At 44.1% G+C, this 15537-nt stretch overlaps 1 protein-coding gene and 1 long non-coding RNA gene across 2 annotated transcripts in view; one reads left to right on the top strand and one right to left on the bottom strand.

The window, feature by feature from the left end:
* Positions 1-15537, top strand: part of XYLT1 (xylosyltransferase 1) — a 166589-nt gene that overhangs the window by 61801 nt on the left and 89251 nt on the right. The gene's annotated exons all lie outside the window — the stretch shown is intronic.
* LOC308463458 lies at positions 2090-3716 on the bottom strand. The gene is made up of 3 exons (XR_013979591.1): positions 3688-3716; positions 3418-3473; positions 2090-2328 (listed from the first exon to the last, which is right to left on the bottom strand). It is a non-coding gene; the product is annotated as an uncharacterized lncRNA (long non-coding RNA).

Raw genomic sequence — 15537 nt, 5'->3', positions numbered from 1 at the left:
TAGGTTAGCCTCTTCTCCACAGGTACGCGGGCGCTGCTACATCATGGTCGCTGTTGAAGGGTCGGAAAGGAATTTTCCTGCATTGGCAGGTTTTGCCTTTCCCATAGCAAAACATCACAACTTTGGCAGTTTCAGGCCTTGGGCAGAATTCTTTAGACTATCTTCCTAAAGGGGGGGCATAAAGCGGTGACCCCCCCCCCTTGCGGCAGTGATCCCAGGGTTCCCTGTTAAAGGGGTCTTGAGGGGAGGCATTGGCCATACACCAAGAGGTTGTCATTGCTCTCCCCTGCGATGGTGGCAAAACGGTAGCAAAACATATGTTCTCCAGAACCAGCCCAATCCCCACACATTCTGGATAACCCTGATGTCTCCCAGAGCCCCGGCTGGGGACTGGGAAAGATAAATGCCCAATGCCTGAGCCAGGTTCTCCCTACATCTGAAACTTAATAAAGTTGTGGCCAATTTTAATCCCATAGCACGTTGTCTTGAGTCATTATTCCACTCGGGGGTTGCCTGGGGTTGGGGAGACTCCTCCTGTCCACGCAAAATCTTTATAGCCAAGGAAACATTTGAACCATGGCCGAAGCTCAAGAAGGCTGCATGCAGGTCTTGCCCCAAAGAACCATGGGAATTGTAGTTTGTTCAGGGTACTGTGAGTTATAGCTCTGTAGGGGATTAACCACAGTTCCCAGGATTCTTTGGCAGAAGTCATGCTTTTCGAATGAATAGTATGTACGCACCCTAATAGGACAGCTGTGGGTCGTGTAAACTTTCAAAGTTACATAGCCCCTACTTCTGTAGAACCTGAAAATAACTTTATAGAAAGCTGATACCTCAAATCTTGATAATAAAGCGGCAACAAATCAATTAAGTTTTATCAGTAAGCTCCAGATCGGCTTCATGGTAACCTTTCAAAGCTGCCTTTTTCTTTTGACTTTGAAAACCCAGAAACGTGTCATTTGAGAGCTGGAAGAAATGGAGGTCGCCACCTTTTATTTTTGGCATCAAACTGATGACTGGCAGAAGTCTTCTCCCCCCCTCCCTCCCCCCGGCCATCCACCACATTTTTTTTTTAATAAAAAAAAATCATTTATCCCAATCAAAGAGTTTGAGCACATACAGCATTCTTCACAGTTTGACCTTTTAAAACTGTCAGAATGATATTAAACTGGGAGCATTATCATCTTATTTCGACTTGCGAGCCAGGGTGCCGTCTAAATCCTGCTTCGAATGGTGACTTTTTAATGTGACCTTTGGCAAGTTGCTTGTGTCGCAGCCTCACAAGGACATGTGGCTTGGAGTTGTTTTCTTGGAGGCAAAGCCTCAGAACTGGCATCCTCTCTGCAGCCGTTGGAGAGGGTGGAAGTCACCGTTTCCACCCAAGGAGCTGTGGGGTTAAGCTCTTGTTACGACGATTATTGTCGTTTCCTTAATTGCCTTCCAAGCAACAGTCATGAGGCAATTTACACATTAGATTATTAGAAGCGGTTAAAAAACAAAAACAGCCATTACCTCATAAAATAAAGTACATTCTCAAGAGACTACATGCTGAATTGAATGTTAACAACAAAAACTGACCCGATACAGAAAAAGAACAAAATAAATGCTATGAATACAAAAATAAAGCCGTATTTCATTGGGACTTTCCATCTCCATAATAGACCTATCATAAAGGTAACAAATGGCCGACAAATGGAGGCAAACTCCATAGGTTCAGCTGCATCCAGAGATACTCTTAATTTATAAGTCAGGGTTTTTTCCCCAGGAATTAGAATAAACATTACTTTGTGGAACCAGATATTTAAAGACAAACCCTAGGACTCCCTGTGATATGGTCAAAGGGGCAGCTACTGATAGAAAAATGACAAGCGGTTTGCATATGAAGTCTGTATTTCACTCATCAGAAATTGGCAGAAGATGCAGTTTGGGCTGTGAACTCTGTTTTTGTTGTTGTTTTATACTTTTTCTTTTCTTTTTCATTTTATTACTGGAGGGCTGTTTAAACTTCATAATGAAGTCTTGAGATTAAACAACAACAACATCTAACACAATATTAAATCCATACAAAGCAGACCCTTTCGACTAAGTCCCATTTATCTAGCTTGATAAAAGCCTGTTTGAACAAAATGTCCTTTTTTAATATAAATATTTTTATTTCGTTTTTTGAAATTATACAGCTAAGAAGATACACGTCACAAGTTACAATAGCATTTCCCTGTAATCCCTCCATCTCTCTCCCTGACACGGGAACGGAGCAGTGTTTTTAATGGAAGATGTTGTTCCAGAGCTGCAGGTGTGTGTGCTGAAGATGCCGCACTGCAGAATTGTCTGTTGAAAAATAGTGAAGGGATACCAAGTTTTTATAAAGTCATCTGCATTTTGTTTACCCCTCAGGGCTTTCAGGTGTTTAGTGAACTTTTCTATTAATGCCACTGTCCATATATTTTTGTCTGCATATGGAGACAATGTGAACTGTCTTCACTTGTTTCCAGAAAGTGCAGATATAGGGTGCCTGAGCTTGGAAATACGTTACATTTGGGGAAATTGCTGTGTAAAAAAAAATTTAAAATGTGTATTTTAGACAAAATTGCATACAACTGTATATTCTGGAAGAAATTCTTATGGCAATATTGATGAAATTTCATGAGAACTTAAAAAAAAAAATCACAAGCTGGTGTGGAAGTGTGCAGAACTGAAATTAAGTTTGGGGAAATGAGAAATGAAAATAGACAGATCCACGCACCCCTAATCTGCAGTTTCTAGCAAGTAGCAAGGTGAATCCTGCAAGCCTAATGCCTACCCATCTCTGCCCTAAGCTTCAGAAGGGGATATTGGCAGCTTCCAACGAGATGGCACCAGTGTGGGCGTTCTGGGGTCAACACACACGCTTCAGGTCAACGAGGGCTTTAGCTAATTGGTTTATTATAATGGAAGCTCTTGTAAGCAAGCTTCTGCTTCATCACTTGCAGATATTGGACTAAGAAGGAGACGGGGGGCTGTGATAGATTTTTACATGCGTACAGTGCAATATTTAGCCATCGGTTAGTGTCATCTTTTACAAATGACTGTATCCACCACTCCATCCGATCCACCAGCTCCATGCCTGGCTGGAGGTCCATCCTTTGGTGAAGGTCTGAATTGTATTTGTGCAGCCTCCTCTGTGCAATCAGGGCTCCAGATCACATGGAGTTGCCTCTTCCAGTGGTGCTGAAGTCAAAAGGCTGGGCCAGTGATGTGACCCAGCTCTCCCTTCCCCATCAACCTTAAGAAGCTAAGAAGAGTCTCTTGGGTCAGGTCAGTATCCCATCTAGTCTAGCATCCCATTCTCACTGTGGCCAACCAGATGCCTTTGGGAAGCCCACAAGCAGGACCTGAATGCAACAGCCCTCTCCCCTCCTGTGGTTTCCAGCTACTCACATTCACAGGTGGACTGCCTTCGACAATGGTGGGCTTCCTCTGCCTTTTGCTCCAACCTGTATGGAGGAAGGAAATATCATAAGAGACCTCTGCATGCTTCCTTCTTGTTCCAGCCCACAAATCCCAAGGCTATAAAGCCACCCCGGTGGTGGAGGGGTGCCCATAAAGCAACCCCACAAAGCCATCTGCACTTCATGGTAGCTGGTCTTAATCATTTTTCCAATCAAAGGCCGGTTGGCATCCTAATTGATTTTATATTATGTCCCTTACCAGAAGGGAGAAGGCGTGTGCTTACCAGGGCAGCACAAAGAGAGCAGGTCTATTCTTACTGCTGTATTTAATGCTGCTGCTAATCACGGAGATTAGGCTGAAACAATTACAACAGCTAATTAAAGAACAATGCGGGTTTTGGCATCTTTTTTGCAGACAGCACTACCGGGAATTCCTAACTCAGGCAAAGTAGAGATAATTAAAAATCGAGCTCCGGTTTCCTCGCACGGGCATCTGGATCATACTGATTAAACTGCAAACAAAACAAACGCACACGCAAAAACAGATGAAACCAACACTTTGCAGCCTATCCAATTTCACTTAAAGGGCCTTTTGGACAATTCATAAGCAGGAAAGTAGAAAGGGAGAAGAAAAGGCAGGGAGACAGCCAACTCTCAGCAGCCAATTAGGTGACTAAGCTATGAAGATGGATTGTGACTCTCCCTCACCCTTTTAAATGCCAAACGCTGAGTATTGCGAGCAATAGAGCCTCGTGGAGCACTCAAAATCGTTGGCGCTGCTACTGACCGTGTCTGGACAATCAGCTTAATAAGCCAAGAGGGGAATGAGCCTTTTGGCTGCACGTGCCGCTAGGGATGGATGGATCAGGCTCAATTCAGGCTGTGCCAATTTTACATGTGGCTGGTATTAAGTTTATTCAGTCCTGTTATGAGCTGCATGTGTAGTTCCTCTCCTCCCCCAAGCCCCCCAAAAAGTGCAAAGATAATTCGGCTAAGGAAAGCTACTTCCAGTGAGTTGTTTGGATGCCAGGCAATAGGAATCCCTGGTGTCCCAAAGGTCTGCTTTTCCCCCCTCTTCTTTTGTGCACTTTTCCTCTTTCTGGTTGCCCTTCCTTTTCCCCTCGCACTTAGGATGCAGCTTTCCTGTGGTGGCTTCGACTGAGATCAGGTGGTCCCTAGAAGTTGTTTCCTGCAAATGCTGCTTTGCGATAAGTGAGGGTGGACGGAGAAACCCATTCCCCCCAAAAGGCAAATTTGAAAACTTTGCCAAGAGGCTTAAACAGCAGTTGAAAGCCAGACACTCGTTAAGAATTCACCGTACTGTACAGTTAATTTATAGTACAATGGTGTACACGTCTGCTCATAAATGAGTCTCTGTGTTTAATGGGGCTTCCTCCCAGGTTAGTGGATACAGGATGGCAATGGGTTGGTGTGGGAGGAAAACTGTGTTCTTGTCAGTGCTATTTTTCTAGAGAAAGAGGTGCCAGAATTCACCATGAACACCTCCCTTGTTCTCTTATTATGGCAATGGAACCCACCTGAGAGGTGCCGGGACTGAGTTCCGGCAAGTTCTGGCTGGAAAAAAGCTCTGATTCTTGTGCCTTAAGCAGCTGTATGGCAGGCAAATTCCACAGGTTAAGCATTTTCTAGTATGGAAATGCAATTACAGTGGTACCTCGGGTTACATACGCTTCAGGTTACATACGCTTCAGGTTACAGACTCCGCTAACCCAGAAATAGTACCTCGGGTTAAGAACTTTGCTTCAGGATGAGAACAGAAATCGTACTCTGGCGGCGCGGCAGCAGTGGGAGGCCCCATTAGCTAAAGTGGTGCTTCAGGTTAAGAACAGTTTCAGGTTAAGAATGGACCTCCGGAACGAATTAAGTACTTAACCCGAGGTACCACTGTATGGGGAAAGCTGCTCTCTAATTTTGAGTGAAGACATGTCCTCCATGGCAGCCATGTTGTGTTAGGCCACACTCCCATCGCAGCTGCTTTCTGATTGGCATCCACAGGACTCTCTCAAAATTTGAAATCTTCCCACTGGTCCATAAAGGTTGGCACCTCTTCAGTTAGGTGATGGAACCAAGGACTTGCAGGAGTTCTTCAAGTGGAGGCTGGGGACAAGAGCGTTTTTAGTTTTGGATTTCATGAAGTAAGCAGAAGGCTGGATTTGGACTGCTTCACCAGGCAGTTTATTCAGTTTCTCCATTTGTGCGTGGCATGTGAGCTTCCACATGACATCAAAGCCACTTCTGGAGAACTAATGGAATATAGCGCATGGTTGGAGTTTATTTCCATGTTATTTGATTCCAGAAAAAAAAAAATATTTGCAGCTGCTTAACCCAGAAAATTGCTGGAACAGAGGGACAAAATTTGGGGTGTTTTACTGGCATACGATTCTTCCCTGCTGTTTCTTGGGAGATTCAGGGGGGAACAGAAGCACACATGTGCAGAAAAAATGGGGGAGTAGTGACATTGTCCAGTGACTCCAATTGTTGTGTTACACCCTGTCCATTGGTTTTTAGGACATGTATGACGTTCCAGTATATCGGTCAAAAAGCCACAGTTCCATAGACAGCTACTGCAGTGAGGATGGAACATAAGAAAATGGGTCAGAAGCACTAGCATTATAATCGGGAAAACTAATATAATATTCTCCACATCTGAATGTGTGGTGGTCTGTAAGACTTCCTCCAATCCTATGATACAGCACTGCATTTTGGGGGATCAGAGTTTAAAATAGATATTACTAATGTTGCCTGTTGTCTTTGTCCATGGAGTTTTCTTGGCAGGGATACTGGAGTGGCTTGCCGGTTCCTCCTCCAGGTGGATCACGTTTGGTCAAAACTCTCCACTATGACCTGTTCATCTTGGGTGCCCTGCTCGGCATAGTTCATAGCTTCTCTGAGTTCTTCAAGCCCCTTCGCCACGGCAAGGCAGTGATCCATGAAGGGGAATTGGATTATTGGATTGGATTATGGAGAAAGCTAGAGAGTTCCAGAAAGACATCTACTTCTGCTTCATTGACTATGCAAAAGCCTTTGACTGTGTTGACCACAGCAAACTATGGCAAGTTCTTAAAGAAATGGGAGTGCCTGATCACCTCATCTGTCTCCTGAGAAATCTCTATGTGGGACAAGAAGCTACAGTTAGAACTGGACATGGAACAACTGATTGGTTCAAAATTGGGAAAGGAGTACGACAAGGCTGTATTTTGTCTCCCTGTTTATTTAACTTATATGCAGAATTCATCATGCGAAAGGCTGGGTTGGATGAATCCCTAGCCGGAATTAAGATTGCTGGAAGAAATATCAACAACCTCAGATATGCAGATGACACAACCTTGATGGCAGAAAGTGAGGAGGAATTAAAGAACCTTTTATTGAGGGTGAAAGAGGAGAGCGCAAAATATGGTCTGAAGCTCAACATCAAAAAAATAAAGATCATGGCCACTGGTCCTATCACCTCCTGGCAAATAGAAGGGGAAGAAATGGAGGCAGTGAGAGATTTTACTTTCTTGGGCTCCATGATCACTGCAGATGGTGACAGCAGCCACGAAATTAAGAGACGCCTGCTTCTTGAGAGGAAAGCAATGACAAACCTAGACAGCATCTTAAAAAGTAGAGACATCACCTTGCCAACAAAGGTCCGTATAGTAAAAGCTATGGTTTTCCCAGTAGTGATGTATGGAAGTGAGAGCTGGACCATAAAGAAGGCTGATCGCCGAAGAATTGATGCTTTTGAATTATGGTGCTGGAGGAGACTTTTGAGAGTCCCATGGACTGCAAGAAGATCAAACCTCTCCATTCTGAAGGAAATCAGCCCTGAGTGCTCACTGGAAGGACAGATCCTGAAGCTGAGGCTCCAATACTTTGGCCACCTCATGAGAAGAGAAGACTCCATGGGAAAGACCCTGATGTTGGGAAAGATGGAGGGCACAAGGAGAAGGGGACGACAGAGGACGAGATGGTTGGATAGTGTCTTCGAAGCTACAAACATGAGTCTGACCAAACTGCGGGAGGCAGTGGAAGACAGAAGTGCATGGCGTGCTCTGGTCCATGGGGTCACGAAGAGTCAGAAACGACTAAACAACAACAATGTTGCATGTCCAATATTTACATGCTTGTGTGTGTGTGTGTGTGTGTGTGGCACAAGGTGCTGCTCTTAACATTGCTTGAAAGTATTTGAGCACACATCCTCTCATAAAACGGGACGGCTAGATTTACAAACCTAGCTCACCTTGGAATTCCCAGGGACGGCAGCAACGCTTAACATGCATAAACAACGGTGCAATATAAAAGATATTGATGTAAAAAGGCTGTAAATTGCTTTCCCAAATATATGCCTTCATGTCTCGTCCAATGCACACGATTACTCATATTTGTGCAGGGCAGAAAGGGGAGAACATTAAGCCGTTTATCAAACAATACATAAAGCTCAAAAGCTAATGCAAAAGCAGTGGGTCAGTTCTCCTGGCAAAAGGGATAGCACACAACTGTGAAAAGTTATTGGCATGTTGCATTAATTCCCCACATTCTGCCCCCCTTTCAACAGAAATGCTCAGAAAATGTCAACTGGATGCCCAAAATCCAATCATCCTTACCACCATCCAAATTCATGTAAGAGCAACAGAAGCTTTCAGCACCAATCCAATGCAGCAACAGAATCTGGCTTTGCACAACATTCTGGTAACAAAGGAGGGAACTGCTGGCCATGTCAGCCAGGTCTTGCAAATAACTCAGTTGGTTGGAGCATGGTGCTGATAATGCCAAGGTTGCAGGTTCGACCCCCCCCCCCCGTGGGACAACTGCATATTCCTGCAGTGCAGCGGGTTGGACTAGATGATCCTCAGGGTCCCTTCCAACTTTATGATTCTGTGAATTCTATGATTCTCTGTCACTTTAAACAGCCTGAAGGGGACACCTACACGCCTCATTAGAAGGGCATAATTTCACTAATGGGCTGGTTCAAATGCACCGTCAAACCATGGTTTGCAGTAGCAGTAGATTCCATACCATGCTGAGTGTTCCACATAGCCATACAATCCATAGTTTCTGCTCTTTACCTTTCGCCCTGTCTTTCTTCATAATCTCCCAAGATTAATAATCCCCTGGTAGAGCAATGTCTCAAACCAGGGTTTGTCAGTTGAGGGTGCTGGCACTGATTTCCCCAAATATGGATTGCAAACAAACTTCAAACCATGTCTTCAGGGCCTTGTTGAGCAGATGCTCACAAAGCATGGCTTGTCAGAGGCTGTTGGTTGAGAAATTCTGGGAAACTGTGATTTGACATTATGTTTTGGGTCACTCTCAGTGAATCCTGTTCTGTAGAGATGTGTGGTGGGGCAGTTACCACACAAAAGGGACACAGACCACAAATACAACTCTGCACTTGCTGTACTCCAGTTCAGTTGATGCCCTGAAGTACAACCCAGCCTTCGCCATGGCTTAAACAGAGAATCCCCATTGCACAACTGCTTTAAGAGTCCTGCCAAAAATTGCCCGTGCTGCCTTATTTTATTTGGGGGTCAGCCCCACATAGGGTGCATTGCAGTAATCTTATCGGGGCCAAATCTCCTCCAACCCCTGTGGGCCATTTTGACAGGTGGGCAGCGACTCCCACCTGTGAATCACTTTGACATCACAGCAATTCCAGGTGACCCATCGTAAAGGTTTTCCTTTGCAAGCACCTGCAGAGGAGTGTCCTTTGCATTGCAGGCTTGAATTGAAACTGGCAGTGCAAAGGGTTATTTGTGCTTACAGCAAATCAGTGTAGTTCTCAGTGGGGAAGTCTGTAGCACAGCTGATCCCAATGGGTTTGTTGTCATTGGTGCCAACAGTAAGCCTAAGCTTTCCAGGGGTCCTCCATCCCTGGCATACATCAACAGTGGCTAGACCTGGTTTCTGCAGCTGAGGTTGTGTAAAGGGCATTTCTGGGCACAGCAGCTACCTGAGCATCCAAGAGCACTGCCAAAGGTTCCCTGGCTGCGATCTAGTCCAATGTCCTACTCTGTGCCGGAAATCCAGAGCTAGCACACCCCTGCCAGATGGCTGTCCAGCCTCTGTTTGAAACCTCCTGCAAGGGAGAGCCCACCACACCACTAGGTAATTGCTTCCTTTGCTGAGCTGATCATTGAGATGTTTCTCCTAATTTCCAACTGAAACCCACCTTTCTGTCTCTTATGCCCATTAAGGAATTACAGTGGTACCTCGGGTTAAGTACTTAATTCGTTCCGGAGGTCCGTTCTTAACCTGAAACTGTTCTTAACCGGAAGCACCACTTTAGCAAATGGGGCCTCCTGCTGCCGCCACGCCGCCGGAGCCCGATTTCTGTTCTTATCCTGAAGCAAAGTTCTTAACCTGAAGCACTATTTCTGGGTTAGCAGAGTGTAACCTGAAGCGTATGTAACCTGAAGCATATGTAACCCGAGGTACCACTGTATAGGGGGCTTTCTTCAAGTCCCAAAGATCTCAGACGACCACTCCTCAGTAACCCAGAGCAGTGGGGCTGCCCCTGTTGTGCGGAATAGCATTCCTGCTGAAATACAACAAGGCACCCACTATCTGAGCTTTCCGGAAGCAGCTGAATACATTTTTGTTTTGACAGGCTTTCCCAGCTGACTAAATGGGACTTTGCCATGAGTGTCTATTTTGTATCCTTTTAGACTTGTCTTAACCGTATTTGCTTTCTTGAGTGGGACAACCCTTTGGGTATTTGAGTGCTGTCATTCCCACCTCCACCACCACCTCAGTCTTCTCTTATCCAGGCTAAACGTACTCAGTTTCTTCAACCTTATGCATATTTTTTGCACTGTCCGCTAATCCAGTTTCTGGCTGTGACCCTCTGTCTTCCCAGAATACCTCTCTTGTGCCTTTAATGTGAAATGGCATTCAGGATGTGCCAGCTGGGGAAAAGAGCTCCTGCAATTTCCAGCTGTGGGGCTTAGGAACAATTTTGTATTCCACCCTTCCCCCCTTTTTTAATGAGATAATTGCAAACATTGGGGCCAAATCATTGCTTCCCTTGTGCCAACCATGGCCTGGACTCCTGCACTGTGTGAAGGAGGTGCATGCATTAGTAATCTGGCATGGACACACCAGTTGAATGTTTTGTATTTCCCGAGAAGCAGTGCTTTGTGTTTGTGTGTAGCCACACACACAAAAACCCCTCTTTCTACAGTGCTCAGTACAGCCTTGGGGGTTATCATAACAGTTTTGGCTGACTATATTTGTGAAGAGGAAAAGCTGGCAGGAGGGAGAGAGAGACGGAATTGGGTTTCCACGTCCAAGAATCTGGTCAAACCCAGTTCAGTTATGCCTCATGCTGGCAGCAGGGAGCCCAGAGGAATTAAAGAGGCATGGTTTTCCTTGCTGGTTAAGCAGACACTCAAAGGAAGCTAACCACGGGAAGGAGGAACAACCAATAAGGTCTGATACTGTAATAATATGTGGCATTTTTGCATATGCATGAGTCATCCATAACTGGAGCCACTGGCCGTTTTCATATAGGGCAGAAACCTTTACAGTGGTATTTCGGGATAAGAACTTAATTCGTTCTGGAGGTCTGTTCTTAACCTGAAACTGTTCTTAACCTGAGGTCCCACTTTAGCTAATGGGGCCTCCTGCTGCCGCCACACAATTTCTATTCTCATCCTGAAGCAAAGTTCTTAACCCGAGGTACTATTTCTGGGTTAGCGGAGTCTGTAACCTGAAGCATCTGTAACCTGAGGTACCACTGTATTTCCCACAAGTAGCAATGCCTGCTGTTGCTTTGTAAAACTGTAAACTGTGTGTGTGTATATATATATATTTGTAACATCCCATGCTTGTTTCTTTTTTGGAAATAGCACTGAAATGGCCCTCTCGCTCCAGTAGCTATAACATATGGGATAAAATATAAGCTGTATTTAAAATATACATTTATTGACAGGCTTAACCTTTCCAGGTAATATTGCTTGCAAAATACAGAAATATTAAGCCTATCCCCAGATTAAACTAAGCACTCTGAGATTGCTTGGATCGAAAAGGCCACCTGTTACAAAACTGGCTGCCGGTGAGAGAACTGTTGGGCATACCAATTATCCAGAGCTCTGATGAAGCAAGGAGATGCACTTTAGATCTGGGTATTCTGCTGCCTTATCCTAATACACTGAAGGGGAGAGGGATGGTGGTGGCATAACCCCAGCTGTCTTATTTATTTATGTGCATTTATATCTTGTGTTTCTTCTGTCGAGGAACTCATTTGCTTTCCATTATCTGGTCACCTATCCATTTATGCTATCCTTGCTGCTCAGATATATTTAAAACTGGCCTATAAAACATAAAGGAGTACTAGTAGAGGAACATAGGAAGTGACTTTGTACTGGTCAAGTACCAAAACGATCAAGGGGACGGATCAACTCCCCTATGAGGAAAGGTTATAGCATTTGGGACTTTTTAGGTTAGAGAAAAGGCAAGAAAGAAGTGATATGATAGAGGTTTCTAAAACATTGTACAGTGTGGAGAAAGCAGCTAGAGAAAAGGTTTTCTCCCTCTCTCTTAACCCTAGAACTCCAGAGAAACTAAAAGCTGGAAGATGCAGGACAGATAAAGTTCCGTATTTACTCAATCCTAATGCACCATTGAATCTAATGTGCGCCTCAAATTTCAGAACCTTGAAACCAACAAAAAAAAATGTAATCAAATCTAATGCGCACCTTAATTTCCGCAACATAATTTGGCCAAAAAAGGTGAGCGTTAGATATGAGTAAATACGGTATTTCTTCACTTTGGAACTTGCTCACACAGGAAGCAGAGAAAGCCACCAATCTGGATGGCTTTAAAAGGGGATTGGACAAATTCGTGGAGGAGAAGGCTATCAATGGCTCCAAGCCACAATGACCATGCTTGGCCTCCTCAGTCAGAGGCAACATACTTCTGAAAACCAGTTGCTTGAAAACACAGATGGGGAGGGTGCTCAAGGGCTTGGGTCTGTCTTTCAGGTTTCCTGCAGGCACCAGGATGTCCACTGTGAAAACAGGATGCTGGATTAGATGGGCTGAAGCAGACCCTCCAACATTTTTCTGATGAAAATAGGGGTGTCCTATTCAATAATAATAATAATTTTATTATTTATACCCTGCCAGTCTGACTGGGTTGCCTGAGCACTCTGGGCGGCCTCCAACATAGATAAAACATAAACATTTAAAAAACTTCCCTATACACGGCTGCCTTCAGATGTCTTCTAAAGGTTGTATAGTTACTCATCTCCTTTGCTCAAGGGTCGCATAACTCCATACCCTCCAACATTTCTCCAGTGAAAATAAGCACATCCTATTCCATACTCTCCAACATTTCTCCAAAGAAAATAGGGATGTCCTAAGGAAAAGAGGGACATTCCAGGATCAAATCAGAAACCAAGACGGCTTCTGTAAATCTGGGACTGTCCCTGGAAAATAGGGACACTTGGAAGGTCTGCCAAAGTACGTCATTTTTGCTCTCTGTTCCTTTCCTGCAGGCAACTCCCAGCAGAGTCATAGTCCAGCAGCATCTACAGGGCTGCAGGTTCCTCGTCTCTGTCATCATTATTGTTGCTGTTATTTCAATTTATTATTAATAATTTATCTCTCACCCTTCTTCAAAAAGGAACTCAGGGAGGCAGTAGTAACTCCTGTGTGAAGCAACGAGCAACTTTCGGTGCCAGCTAGTTAATTGCCTATAAATCTATCAGACTTCCATTATTAAAAAATAGTAGAAGAAATCAGCCTCCTAGTCCTCTTCATATCATGGGTTTCTGATATTTATTTTAAACCCCTAATTTTACACCGAGGCATTTTAATTAGTGTTGTTCACCCTAGCTTAGCTTCCCTCAAGCAGAAATTTGCTGGGATGAGCCAACGAAAGCTTCTGTTCATGAGGTAATCTCAAAAAAGGTTATTTCTCATGTTAAGAGTAATTCTTGCAGCCTAATCAAATGTCTGGGGACAAGTAATAAGCAATAATTGGCAGTCTTGGCTGTTTGTAACTAGAAGGATTGATTCAGCCAAACCAAAAAAAAAAATTATTTTTTCTTCTCTCTCTCTCTCTCGAGTTCTTTTGCTGCAGTACCGTTACATTACTAACGTCATGGATATTAATTGTCTCCAATATTCATTCCGTGGGGATTCCAGAGAACAGTGGCTCCGTCAGTTAATAAATTCACATAGTTTGAGGAAAGTTTTAGTTTATTAGAGCTACAGTATGACTTATTTTTTTCCAGGAATTGGTTAGGAGTGAGATATTTTGCAGTCACCATTATATTTATTTCTCTCTCTATTTAAAAAAAATAAAATTTAAAAACCTCCCCAGGCAGCTAACATGGAAACCATGACATACAGATATGTCAAAGCAAATTAATGGAAGAAACACTTACTCGCATTATTTCACCCGTTCTTGGTGAAGCTACAGAATGAGTGTTTATGGCTGCTGGGGTCTGAAGCTATATCCACACCATCTATTTAAAGCACTATTGTACCACTTTAGCCATCATGGCTTCCCCCAAAGAATCCTGGGAAATGCAGGTTGTTAAGGGTGCTTAGGTTGTTATGACACACACACAAAATTCCCCTCACTGAGCTTCAATTCCCAGGGTAGTTTAGCGATGAATTCCTTTCCCCAGAGAAGTGTGGGAATTGTAACTCTATGAAAGGAATAGTGGTCTCCTGACAAACTCTCAGAACCCCTCACAAACTACAGTTCCCAGGATGCTTTTTGAATCTCCATTTGAACACATTGGCTCAGGTCCAGCCCTCTGGAGCAGCAGAAAACAAGCCTGCTCCTTTTCCTCAGTGTCTCAAACATAGTGTTGCTGTAAGGTACCACAAAAATTTTTAGTAGCCACTGCAAGCTACCACAATGATCAGATAAGTGATGCTACTTTAGGTCCTTGCTTGCTCTTGAGAGGACAAGTCGATCAGTTGCCTCCTGGATTGGAGCCATGGGGCAGATCAGAGGGAGGGCTATGCACGAATCTGTGTATAAATCTTCAGTAATAAATGATTAAATAAGCCCACTGTTCTCTTTTCCTACCCCAAGAAGTGCATTTTTCCAAGGGACCTCTCAAACCTGGAGTTGGCTGTGTTGAGGGGCCAAGACAGACCGATGAAAGGGCCTTGCTCTCCCTCACCCCCTCTTCCTGCTAAATATGCACATGGATATAAACATCAGAGCAACAGAAAACCCTTTTGCGATGACTCATGAGTTTCAGGACTAGGTGTTGGGTACAGTGAATGATCCTCAGTTCCTATGCCCAAGAAACTCCCCCTACCCTATAATCATTTTTCTGCAGTTTTACCGCAATGAGTTTTGAGATAAACACCTCATTTTAATTTTATTTTAAAATTGTACTGGAGGCAAGAGGGGAAATGTGCTTTTCTTTTTGTTACCCGTTCTTTCAACAATGCCGCGTTTGTGCACTGGAGGTTGGCAGTTAGTTAATTTTGAGCAAGTATATGTATAAAAAAAAGAGAAGATACTTCCTGTTGATCATAAAGAAGAGCTCTGTCTTCTTCCAGGAAAACCACACACACACACAGGGCACTGAAAGCTGCACTGTAGTATTTCACAAATCTGTTTTTTGTCCACATTGTATTTTGGACCTCCGACAAGGGCAGTCCAGTCGCCCTTCTGCACGGGGTTTATTCAGAGACCGGCTGTTACAACACAACCTCATTGAATCTGCAGCTGCGGAACAAGGGATTCTTTCAGCCTCCAGTCTATAAATGTTGTGTTTTCCTCCATTGTGAGGAAGCAAAGCTCTGCCACTCTTTAAGGAAAGGAGGACGCTGGCCTAGTTTTCACTGAGACAGTCAACCCAGGGCCAGATTAAGATGGCAGCGTGAGGGAAAGGACAAGATGGCGGCCCCTCATTCCTAAAGCAGTCTTAAGCCCTGTTTGCTATATACAGCTAAAGCACTGTTAAACTACTTTAAACAGTTATGGCTTCTCCACAAATCCTGGGACCTATAGTTTGTTATGGGGGCTGAGAATTGTTAGGAGATCCCCACAGTTCCCCTCACAGAGCTACAATTCCCAGAGTTCCCTGGGAAGAAGGATAGATTGTTAAACCACTCTGGGAATTGTAGGGTTT

Source organism: Podarcis pityusensis, assembly GCF_964106645.2.
Source record: "Podarcis pityusensis genome assembly, chromosome: 14".
Classification (NCBI taxonomy): Eukaryota; Metazoa; Chordata; class Lepidosauria; order Squamata; family Lacertidae; genus Podarcis; species Podarcis pityusensis.
Note: the sequence above shows the minus strand (reverse complement) of the source record. Positions and strands in the feature narration are given on the sequence as shown.